The sequence below is a fragment of the Oncorhynchus kisutch genome, linkage group LG19, assembly GCF_002021735.2.
Source record: "Oncorhynchus kisutch isolate 150728-3 linkage group LG19, Okis_V2, whole genome shotgun sequence".
Taxonomy (NCBI): Eukaryota; Metazoa; Chordata; class Actinopteri; order Salmoniformes; family Salmonidae; genus Oncorhynchus; species Oncorhynchus kisutch.
This window is the reverse complement of record NC_034192.2, coordinates 67,054,191-67,067,672: the sequence shown is the minus strand read 5'-3', so window position 1 is coordinate 67,067,672 and position 13,482 is coordinate 67,054,191.

Here is a 13,482-nt window from a genome sequence, read left to right as displayed (position 1 = left end):
AATATTATGACAGACCAGCTAGATCTACTGTCTCTATTATATTATGACAGACCAGCTAGATCTACTGTCTCTATTATATTATGACAGACCAGCTAGATCTACTGTCTCTATTATATTATGACAGACCAGCTAGATCTACTGTCTCTATTATATTATGACAGACCAGCTAGATCTACTGTCTCTATTATATTATGACAGACCAGCTAGATCTACTGTCTCTATTATATTATGACAGACCAGCTAGATCTACTGTCTCTATTATATTATGACAGACCAGCTAGATCTACTGTCTCTATTATATTATGACAGACCAGCTAGATCTACTGTCTCTATTATATTATGACAGACCAGCTAGATCTACTGTCTCTATTATATTATGACAGACCAGCTAGATCTACTGTCTCTATTATATTATGACAGACCAGCTAGATCTACTGTCTCTATTATATTATGACAGACCAGCTAGATCTACTGTCTCTATTATATTATGACAGACCAGCTAGATCTACTGTCTCTATTATATTATGACAGACCAGCTAGATCTACTGTCTCTATTATATTATGACAGACCAGCTAGATCTACTGTCTCTATTATATTATGACAGACCAGCTAGATCTACTGTCTCTATTATATTATGACAGACCAGCTAGATCTACTGTCTCTATTATATTATGACAGACCAGCTAGATCTACTGTCTCTATTATATTATGACAGACCAGCTAGATCTACTGTCTCTATTATATTATGACAGACCAGCTAGATCTACTGTCTCTATTATATTATGACAGACCAGCTAGATCTACTGTCTCTATTATATTATGACAGACCAGCTAGATCTACTGTCTCTATTATATTATGACAGACCAGCTAGATCTACTGTCTCTATTATATTATGACAGACCAGCTAGATCTACTGTCTCTATTATATTATGACAGACCAGCTAGATCTACTGTCTCTATTATATTATGACAGACCAGCTAGATCTACTGTCTCTTATATTATGACAGACCAGCTAGATCTACTGTCTCTATTATATTATGACAGACCAGCTAGATCTACTGTCTCTATTATATTATGACAGACCAGCTAGATCTACTGTCTCTATTATATTATGACAGACCAGCTAGATCTACTGTCTCTATTATATTATGACAGACCAGCTAGATCTACTGTCTCTATTATATTATGACAGACCAGCTAGATCTACTGTCTATTATATTATGACAGACCAGCTAGATCTACTGTCTCTATTATATTATGACAGACCAGCTAGATCTACTGTCTCTATTATATTATGACAGACCAGCTAGATCTACTGTCTCTATTATATTATGACAGACCAGCTAGATCTACTGTCTCTATTATATTATGACAGACCAGCTAGATCTACTGTCTCTATTATATTATGACAGACCAGCTAGATCTACTGTCTCTCTATTATATTATGACAGACCAGCTAGATCTACTGTCTCTATTATATTATGACAGACCAGCTAGATCTACTGTCTCTATTATATTATGACAGACCAGCTAGATCTACTGTCTCTATTATATTATGACAGACCAGCTAGATCTACTGTCTCTATTATATTATGACAGACCAGCTAGATCTACTGTCTCTATTATATTATGACAGACCAGCTAGATCTACTGTCTCTATTATATTATGACAGACCAGCTAGATCTACTGTCTCTATTATATTATGACAGACCAGCTAGATCTACTGTCTCTATTATATTATGACAGACCAGCTAGATCTACTGTCTCTATTATATTATGACAGACCAGCTAGATCTACTGTCTCTATTATATTATGACAGACCAGCTAGATCTACTGTCTCTATTATATTATGACAGACCAGCTAGATCTACTGTCTCTATTATATTATGACAGACCAGCTAGATCTACTGTCTCTATTATATTATGACAGACCAGCTAGATCTACTGTCTCTATTATATTATGACAGACCAGCTAGATCTACTGTCTCTATTATATTATGACAGACCAGCTAGATCTACTGTCTCTATTATATTATGACAGACCAGCTAGATCTACTGTCTCTATTATATTATGACAGACCAGCTAGATCTACTGTCTCTATTATATTATGACAGACCAGCTAGATCTACTGTCTCTATTATATTATGACAGACCAGCTAGATCTACTGTCTCTATTATATTATGACAGACCAGCTAGATCTACTGTCTCTATTATATTATGACAGACCAGCTAGATCTACTGTCTCTATTATATTATGACAGACCAGCTAGATCTACTGTCTCTATTATTATGACAGACCAGCTAGATCTACTGTCTCTATTATATTATGACAGACCAGCTAGATCTACTGTCTCTATTATATTATGACAGACCAGCTAGATCTACTGTCTCTATTATATTATGACAGACCAGCTAGATCTACTGTCTCTATTATATTATGACAGACCAGCTAGATCTACTGTCTCTATTATATTATGACAGACCAGCTAGATCTACTGTCTCTATTATATTATGACAGACCAGCTAGATCTACTGTCTCTATTATATTATGACAGACCAGCTAGATCTACTGTCTCTATTATATTATGACAGACCAGCTAGATCTACTGTCTCTATTATATTATGACAGACCAGCTAGATCTACTGTCTCTATTATATTATGACAGACCAGCTAGATCTACTGTCTCTTATATTATGACAGACCAGCTAGATCTACTGTCTCTATTATATTATGACAGACCAGCTAGATCTACTGTCTCTATTATATTATGACAGACCAGCTAGATCTACTGTCTCTATTATATTATGACAGACCAGCTAGATCTACTGTCTCTATTATATTATGACAGACCAGCTAGATCTACTGTCTCTATTATATTATGACAGACCAGCTAGATCTACTGTCTCTATTATATTATGACAGACCAGCTAGATCTACTGTCTCTATTATATTATGACAGACCAGCTAGATCTACTGTCTCTATTATATTATGACAGACCAGCTAGATCTACTGTCTCTATTATATTATGACAGACCAGCTAGATCTACTGTCTCTATTATATTATGACAGACCAGCTAGATCTACTGTCTCTATTATATTATGACAGACCAGCTAGATCTACTGTCTCTATATTATGACAGACCAGCTAGATCTACTGTCTCTATTATATTATGACAGACCAGCTAGATCTACTGTCTCTATTATATTATGACAGACCAGCTAGATCTACTGTCTCTATTATATTATGACAGACCAGCTAGATCTACTGTCTCTATTATATTATGACAGACCAGCTAGATCTACTGTCTCTATTATATTATGACAGACCAGCTAGATCTACTGTCTCTATTATATTATGACAGACCAGCTAGATCTACTGTCTCTATTATATTATGACAGACCAGCTAGATCTACTGTCTCTATTATATTATGACAGACCAGCTAGATCTACTGTCTCTATTATATTATGACAGACCAGCTAGATCTACTGTCTCTATTATATTATGACAGACCAGCTAGATCTACTGTCTATTATATTATGACAGACCAGCTAGATCTACTGTCTCTATTATATTATGACAGACCAGCTAGATCTACTGTCTCTATTATATTATGACAGACCAGCTAGATCTACTGTCTCTATTATATTATGACAGACCAGCTAGATCTACTGTCTCTATTATATTATGACAGACCAGCTAGATCTACTGTCTCTATTATATTATGACAGACCAGCTAGATCTACTGTCTCTATTATATTATGACAGACCAGCTAGATCTACTGTCTCTATTATATTATGACAGACCAGCTAGATCTACTGTCTCTATTATATTATGACAGACCAGCTAGATCTACTGTCTCTATTATATTATGACAGACCAGCTAGATCTACTGTCTCTATTATATTATGACAGACCAGCTAGATCTACTGCTATTATATTATGACAGACCAGCTAGATCTACTGTCTCTATTATATTATGACAGACCAGCTAGATCTACTGTCTCTATTATATTATGACAGACCAGCTAGATCTACTGTCTCTATTATATTATGACAGACCAGCTAGATCTACTGTCTCTATATTATGACAGACCAGCTAGATCTACTGTCTCTATTATATTATGACAGACCAGCTAGATCTACTGTCTCTATTATATTATGACAGACCAGCTAGATCTACTGTCTCTATTATATTATGACAGACCAGCTAGATCTACTGTCTCTATTATATTATGACAGACCAGCTAGATCTACTGTCTCTATTATATTATGACAGACCAGCTAGATCTACTGTCTCTATTATATTATGACAGACCAGCTAGATCTACTGTCTCTATTATATTATGACAGACCAGCTAGATCTACTGTCTCTATTATATTATGACAGACCAGCTAGATCTACTGTCTCTATTATATTATGACAGACCAGCTAGATCTACTGTCTCTATTATATTATGACAGACCAGCTAGATCTACTGTCTCTATTATATTATGACAGACCAGCTAGATCTACTGTCTCTATTATATTATGACAGACCAGCTAGATCTACTGTCTCTATTATATTATGACAGACCAGCTAGATCTACTGTCTCTATTATATTATGACAGACCAGCTAGATCTACTGTCTCTATTATATTATGACAGACCAGCTAGATCTACTGTCTCTATTATATTATGACAGACCAGCTAGATCTACTGTCTCTATTATATTATGACAGACCAGCTAGATCTACTGTCTCTATTATATTATGACAGACCAGCTAGATCTACTGTCTCTATTATATTATGACAGACCAGCTAGATCTACTGTCTCTATTATATTATGACAGACCAGCTAGATCTACTGTCTCTATTATATTATGACAGACCAGCTAGATCTACTGTCTCTATTATATTATGACAGACCAGCTAGATCTACTGTCTCTATTATATTATGACAGACCAGCTAGATCTACTGTCTCTATTATATTATGACAGACCAGCTAGATCTACTGTCTCTATTATATTATGACAGACCAGCTAGATCTACTGTCTCTATTATATTATGACAGACCAGCTAGATCTACTGTCTCTATTATATTATGACAGACCAGCTAGATCTACTGTCTCTATTATATTATGACAGACCAGCTAGATCTACTGTCTCTATTATATTATGACAGACCAGCTAGATCTACTGTCTCTATTATATTATGACAGACCAGCTAGATCTACTGTCTCTATTATATTATGACAGACCAGCTAGATCTACTGTCTCTATTATATTATGACAGACCAGCTAGATCTACTGTCTCTATTATATTATGACAGACCAGCTAGATCTACTGTCTCTATTATATTATGACAGACCAGCTAGATCTACTGTCTCTATTATATTATGACAGACCAGCTAGATCTACTGTCTCTATTATATTATGACAGACCAGCTAGATCTACTGTCTCTATTATATTATGACAGACCAGCTAGATCTACTGTCTCTATTATATTATGACAGACCAGCTAGATCTACTGTCTCTATTATATATGACAGACCAGCTAGATCTACTGTCTCTATTATATTATGACAGACCAGCTAGATCTACTGTCTCTATTATATTATGACAGACCAGCTAGATCTACTGTCTCTATTATATTATGACAGACCAGCTAGATCTACTGTCTCTATTATATTATGACAGACCAGCTAGATCTACTGTCTCTATTATATTATGACAGACCAGCTAGATCTACTGTCTCTATTATATTATGACAGACCAGCTAGATCTACTGTCTCTATTATATTATGACAGACCAGCTAGATCTACTGTCTCTATTATATTATGACAGACCAGCTAGATCTACTGTCTCTATTATATTATGACAGACCAGCTAGATCTACTGTCTCTATTATATTATGACAGACCAGCTAGATCTACTGTCTCTATTATATTATGACAGACCAGCTAGATCTACTGTCTCTATTATATTATGACAGACCAGCTAGATCTACTGTCTCTATTATATTATGACAGACCAGCTAGATATCTACTGTCTCTATTATATTATGACAGACCAGCTAGATCTACTGTCTCTATTATATTATGACAGACCAGCTAGATCTACTGTCTCTATTATATTATGACAGACCAGCTAGATCTACTGTCTCTATTATATTATGACAGACCAGCTAGATCTACTGTCTCTATTATATTATGACAGACCAGCTAGATCTACTGTCTCTATTATATTATGACAGACCAGCTAGATCTACTGTCTCTATTATATTATGACAGACCAGCTAGATCTACTGTCTCTATTATATTATGACAGACCAGCTAGATCTACTGTCTCTATTATATTATGACAGACCAGCTAGATCTACTGTCTCTATTATATTATGACAGACCAGCTAGATCTACTGTCTCTATTATATTATGACAGACCAGCTAGATCTACTGTCTCTATTATATTATGACAGACCAGCTAGATCTACTGTCTCTATTATATTATGACAGACCAGCTAGATCTACTGTCTCTATTATATTATGACAGACCAGCTAGATCTACTGTCTCTATTATATTATGACAGACCAGCTAGATCTACTGTCTCTATTATATTATGACAGACCAGCTAGATCTACTGTCTCTATTATATTATGACAGACCAGCTAGATCTACTGTCTCTATTATATTATGACAGACCAGCTAGATCTACTGTCTCTATTATATTATGACAGACCAGCTAGATCTACTGTCTCTATTATATATGACAGACCAGCTAGATCTACTGTCTCTATTATATTATGACAGACCAGCTAGATCTACTGTCTCTATTATATTATGACAGACCAGCTAGATCTACTGTCTCTATTATATTATGACAGACCAGCTAGATCTACTGTCTCTATTATATTATGACAGACCAGCTAGATCTACTGTCTCTATTATATTATGACAGACCAGCTAGATCTACTGTCTCTATTATATTATGACAGACCAGCTAGATCTACTGTCTCTATTATATTATGACAGACCAGCTAGATCTACTGTCTCTATTATATTATGACAGACCAGCTAGATCTACTGTCTCTATTATATTATGACAGACCAGCTAGATCTACTGTCTCTATTATATTATGACAGACCAGCTAGATCTACTGTCTCTATTATATTATGACAGACCAGCTAGATCTACTGTCTCTATTATATTATGACAGACCAGCTAGATCTACTGTCTCTATTATATTATGACAGACCAGCTAGATCTACTGTCTCTATTATATTATGACAGACCAGCTAGATCTACTGTCTCTATTATATTATGACAGACCAGCTAGATCTACTGTCTCTATTATATTATGACAGACCAGCTAGATCTACTGTCTCTATTATATTATGACAGACCAGCTAGATCTACTGTCTCTATTATATTATGACAGACCAGCTAGATCTACTGTCTCTATTATATTATGACAGACCAGCTAGATCTACTGTCTCTATTATATTATGACAGACCAGCTAGATCTACTGTCTCTATTATATTATGACAGACCAGCTAGATCTACTGTCTCTATTATATTATGACAGACCAGCTAGATCTACTGTCTCTATTATATTATGACAGACCAGCTAGATCTACTGTCTCTATTATATTATGACAGACCAGCTAGATCTACTGTCTCTATTATATTATGACAGACCAGCTAGATCTACTGTCTCTATTATATTATGACAGACCAGCTAGATCTACTGTCTCTATTATATTATGACAGACCAGCTAGATCTACTGTCTCTATTATATTATGACAGACCAGCTAGATCTACTGTCTCTATTATATTATGACAGACCAGCTAGATCTACTGTCTCTATTATAATATGACAGACCAGCTAGATCTACTGTCTCTATTATATTATGACAGACCAGCTAGATCTACTGTCTCTATTATATTATGACAGACCAGCTAGATCTACTGTCTCTATTATATTATGACAGACCAGCTAGATCTACTGTCTCTATTATATTATGACAGACCAGCTAGATCTACTGTCTCTATTATATTATGACAGACCAGCTAGATCTACTGTCTCTATTATATTATGACAGACCAGCTAGATCTACTGTCTCTATTATATTATGACAGACCAGCTAGATCTACTGTCTCTATTATATTATGACAGACCAGCTAGATCTACTGTCTCTATTATATTATGACAGACCAGCTAGATCTACTGTCTCTATTATATTATGACAGACCAGCTAGATCTACTGTCTCTATTATATTATGACAGACCAGCTAGATCTACTGTCTCTATTATATTATGACAGACCAGCTAGATCTACTGTCTCTATTATATTATGACAGACCAGCTAGATCTACTGTCTCTATTATATTATGACAGACCAGCTAGATCTACTGTCTCTATTATATTATGACAGACCAGCTAGATCTACTGTCTCTATTATATTATGACAGACCAGCTAGATCTACTGTCTCTATTATATTATGACAGACCAGCTAGATCTACTGTCTCTATTATATTATGACAGACCAGCTAGATCTACTGTCTCTATTATATTATGACAGACCAGCTAGATCTACTGTCTCTATTATATTATGACAGACCAGCTAGATCTACTGTCTCTATTATATTATGACAGACCAGCTAGATCTACTGTCTCTATTATATTATGACAGACCAGCTAGATCTACTGTCTCTATTATATTATGACAGACCAGCTAGATCTACTGTCTCTATTATATTATGACAGACCAGCTAGATCTACTGTCTCTATTATATTATGACAGACCAGCTATATATACTGTCTCTATTATATTATGACAGACCAGCTAGATCTACTGTCTCTATTATATTATGACAGACCAGCTAGATCTACTGTCTCTATTATATTATGACAGACCAGCTAGATCTACTGTCTCTATTATATTATGACAGACCAGCTAGATCTACTGTCTCTATTATATTATGACAGACCAGCTAGATCTACTGTCTCTATTATATTATGACAGACCAGCTAGATCTACTGTCTCTATTATATTATGACAGACCAGCTAGATCTACTGTCTCTATTATATTATGACAGACCAGCTAGATCTACTGTCTCTATTATATTATGACAGACCAGCTAGATCTACTGTCTCTATTATATTATGACAGACCAGCTAGATCTACTGTCTCTATTATATTATGACAGACCAGCTAGATCTACTGTCTCTATTATATTATGACAGACCAGCTAGATCTACTGTCTCTATTATATTATGACAGACCAGCTAGATCTACTGTCTCTATTATATTATGACAGACCAGCTAGATCTACTGTCTCTATTATATTATGACAGACCAGCTATATCTACTGTCTCTATTATATTATGACAGACCAGCTAGATCTACTGTCTCTATTATATTATGACAGACCAGCTAGATCTACTGTCTCTATTATATTATGACAGACCAGCTAGATCTACTGTCTCTATTATATTATGACAGACCAGCTAGATCTACTGTCTCTATTATATTATGACAGACCAGCTAGATCTACTGTCTCTATTATATTATGACAGACCAGCTAGATCTACTGTCTCTATTATATTATGACAGACCAGCTAGATCTACTGTCTCTATTATATTATGACAGACCAGCTAGATCTACTGTCTCTATTATATTATGACAGACCAGCTAGATCTACTGTCTCTATTATATTATGACAGACCAGCTAGATCTACTGTCTCTATTATATTATGACAGACCAGCTAGATCTACTGTCTCTATTATATTATGACAGACCAGCAAGATATACTGTCTCTATTATATTATGACAGACCAGCAATATCTACTGTCTCTATTATATTATGACAGACCAGCTAGATCTACTGTCTCTATTATATTATGACAGACCAGCTAGATCTACTGTCTCTATTATATTATGACAGACCAGCTAGATCTACTGTCTCTATTATATTATGACAGACCAGCTAGATCTACTGTCTCTATTATATTATGACAGACCAGCTAGAACTACTGTCTCTTTTATATTGTGACAGACCAGCAAGATCTACTGTCTCTATTATATTATGACAGACCAGCTAGATCTACTGTCTCTATTATATTATGACAGACCAGCTAGATCTCCTGTCTCTATTATATTATGACAGACCAGCTAGATCTACTGTCTCTATTATATTATGACCTACCAGCTAGATCTACTGTATCTATTATATTATGACAGACCAGCAAGATATACTGTCTCTATTATATTATGACAGACCAGCAAGATCTACTGTCTCTATTATATTATGACAGACCAGCAAGATCTACTGTCTCTATTATATTATGACAGACCAGCTAGATCTACTGTCTGTTCTAACCAACTTCCCAAAACTATAGTTTGTTTAACAAGACATTTGTGGAGTGGTTGAAAAATGAGTTTTAATGACTCCAACCAAGTGTATTTAAACTGTTTGATATGCCTCTCTTTAACAAACATCACTATTATGATTTATGTGCCGTATGTCTGCCTTTTGACTAGAGTACTGAACAAAAATATTAACTCAACATGCAACAATTTTCAAAGATTTTACTGAGTTAGGCCCTAATCTATGGATTTCACATGACTGAGCAGGGGCACAGACATGGGTGGGCCTGGGAGGGCATAGACCCACCCACTTGGGAGCCAGGCCCATCCAATCAGAATGTTGGTTGGATGTACTGCCAAATTCTCCAAAACAACGTTAGAGAAAAAGGAACATTAAATTCTCTGTCAACTGCTCTTCCTACCATCAGCATGCACACTACTTCAAAACTCGAGACATCTGTGGCATTGTGTTGTGTGACTCATCTGCACATTTTAGAGTGGCCTTTTATTGTCCCCAACACAAGGTGCACCTGTGTAATGATCATGCTGTTTAATCAGCTTCTTGATATGCCACACCTGTCAGGTGGATGGATTATCTTGGCAAAGGAGAAATGCTCCCTATCAAGGATGTAAAACAAATTTGTTCTTAAAATATGATCAGCTTACTATCGATCCCCCAGCCGTCAGAAGAAGAATAGATAATTTAATTATTATAGATCCATCAGGCGAGGACTAGATCATTTCATTATTATCGATCCACCAGACGAAGACTAGATCATTTAATTTGATGGATTAACTGGTGGGGTAGAAGTATGAATGCCAATGAGATGGAAGGATAGATCTCTCTTTCTTTCTCTTGAAGGAAGGAAGGAACGGAGCCATTTCCTGTTTATGCTCTATTTTTCTTGAAGGAAGGAAGGAAGGAAGGAATGGAGACATTTCCTGTTTATGCTTTCTTTCTATTGAAGGAAGGAAGGAAGGAAGGAATGAATGAAGGAAGGAAGGAAGGAAGGAAGGAAGGAAGGAAGGAAGGAAGGAAGGAAGGAAGGAAGGAAGGAAGGAAGGAAGGAAGGAAGGAAGGAAGGAAGGAAGGAAGGAAGGAAGGAAGGAAGGAAGGAAGGAAGGAAGGAAGGAAGGAAGGAAGGAAGGAAGGAAGGAAGGAAGGAAGGAAGGAATGGAGACATTTCCTGTTTATTCTTGAAGGAAGGAACAGAGAAATTTCCTGTTTATGTCCATTGAGTCAGTTGTGATTTATCTTTTGAATCAGATCTGAATCAGAACTGAATCAGATCTGTAATGCAACACAGACCTCGAGTCAAGACCAACACAGGACGCACGCCTTCTCTGCTTTCTGCACAGATGGTCAGGGATGCATCTCAAATGGCTCCCTATTCCCTATATAGTGCATTGCTTTTGACCACGGTCCATAGGGTGTAGGGAATACAGTATATAGGCAATAGGGTACCATTTGGGACACAGTCCATGAGTCATATTGGGAAGACTGAAGAAACCCTCTATGTAACACATCGTGAAGTACTGTTCCGTCCGGTAGCAAGTCATCAAAGTGGATTTCTCTTTACAACACAGACCTAGGCCCAATATCAACACAGGGCACAGGCCTTCCTCTGGTTTCAACCAGGCCTCTGCCACGCTGATCCTCAACACGGGGTCCTCTCGGGTGCATGCTTAGTCCCCTCCTGTACTCCCTGTTCACCCATGACTGCATGGCAAATCTTGACTCCAACAAAATCATTAAGTTTGCAGATGACACAATAGTAGTAGGCCTGATCACAGACAACGACGAGACAGCCTATAGGGAGGAGGTCAGAGACCTGGCAGTGTAGGTGCCAGGGCAACAACCTCTCCCTCAATGTGATCAAGACAAAGGAGATGATCATGGACTACAGGAAAAGGCGGCCAAAACAGGCCCCCATTAACATCGACGGGGCTGCAGTGGAGTGGGTCGAGTTTCAAGTTCCTCGGTGTCCACGTCACCAACAAACTGGTCCAAGCACACCAAGACAGTCATGAAGAGGGCATGACAAAACCTATTCCCCCTCAGGAGACCGAAAAGATTTGGCATGGGTCCTCAGATCCTCAAAAAGTTCTACAGCTGCACCATCGAGAGCATCCTGACCGGTTGCATCACTGCCTGGTATGGCAACTGCTCGGCATCTGACCGTAAGGCGCTACAGAGAGTAGTGTGTATGGCCCAGTACATCACTGGGGTCAAGCTTCCTGCCATCCAGGACCTATATATTAGGCGGTGTCAGAGGAAGTCCCAAAAATGTGTCAAAGACTCCATTCACCCTAGTCATAGACTGTTCTCTCTGCTACTCGGCAGGTCTAGGTCCAACAGGCTCCTTAACAGCTTCTACCCCCAAGCCATAAGACTGCTGAACAATTACTCAAATGGCTACCCGGACTATTTTAAACTGCTGCTACTCACTGTTTATCAATGCATAGTCACTTTACCCCTACCTACATGTACAAATGACCTCGACTAACCTGTACCTCCCATTGACTTGGGACCGGTACCCCCTGTATATATCCTCATTATTGTTATTTTACAGTTACATTTTATTTATTTTTATTGTTTTTACTTTAGTTTATTTAGTAAATATTTTCTTAACATTATTTTCTTAAAAATGCATTGTTGCTTAAGGGCTTGTAAGTGAGCATTTCACGGTAAGTTCTACACCTGACGTATTCGGCATATGTGACCTGGGTTCAAATATTATTTAAATTAATTTAAATTCATGTTAATTACTTTACCTGAGCTTAAATTGAGCTTGACAGTTGCAAAAAAAAGTGTCCCAAAATGGCAAACTCTTCTCATATGGCACTCAATGCAGGAGAAAGCAAACAACAAAGATTTTACAAATATTTCAAATAGTATTCAAAACCAGGTCTAATTTCAACATAGATGGTTATGAGTCCTTTTGAAGTGTCTACACTAATGAAAGCTTCTATGGAATGGGGTGTTCATCTGGATGTTCATCTGGGTAAAGGCATGTAGTATAAAGGCCTCTATGGAAGGGGGTGTCCATCTGGGTAAAGTCATGTAGTATAAAGGCCTCTATGGAATGGGGTGTTCATCTGGGTAAAGTC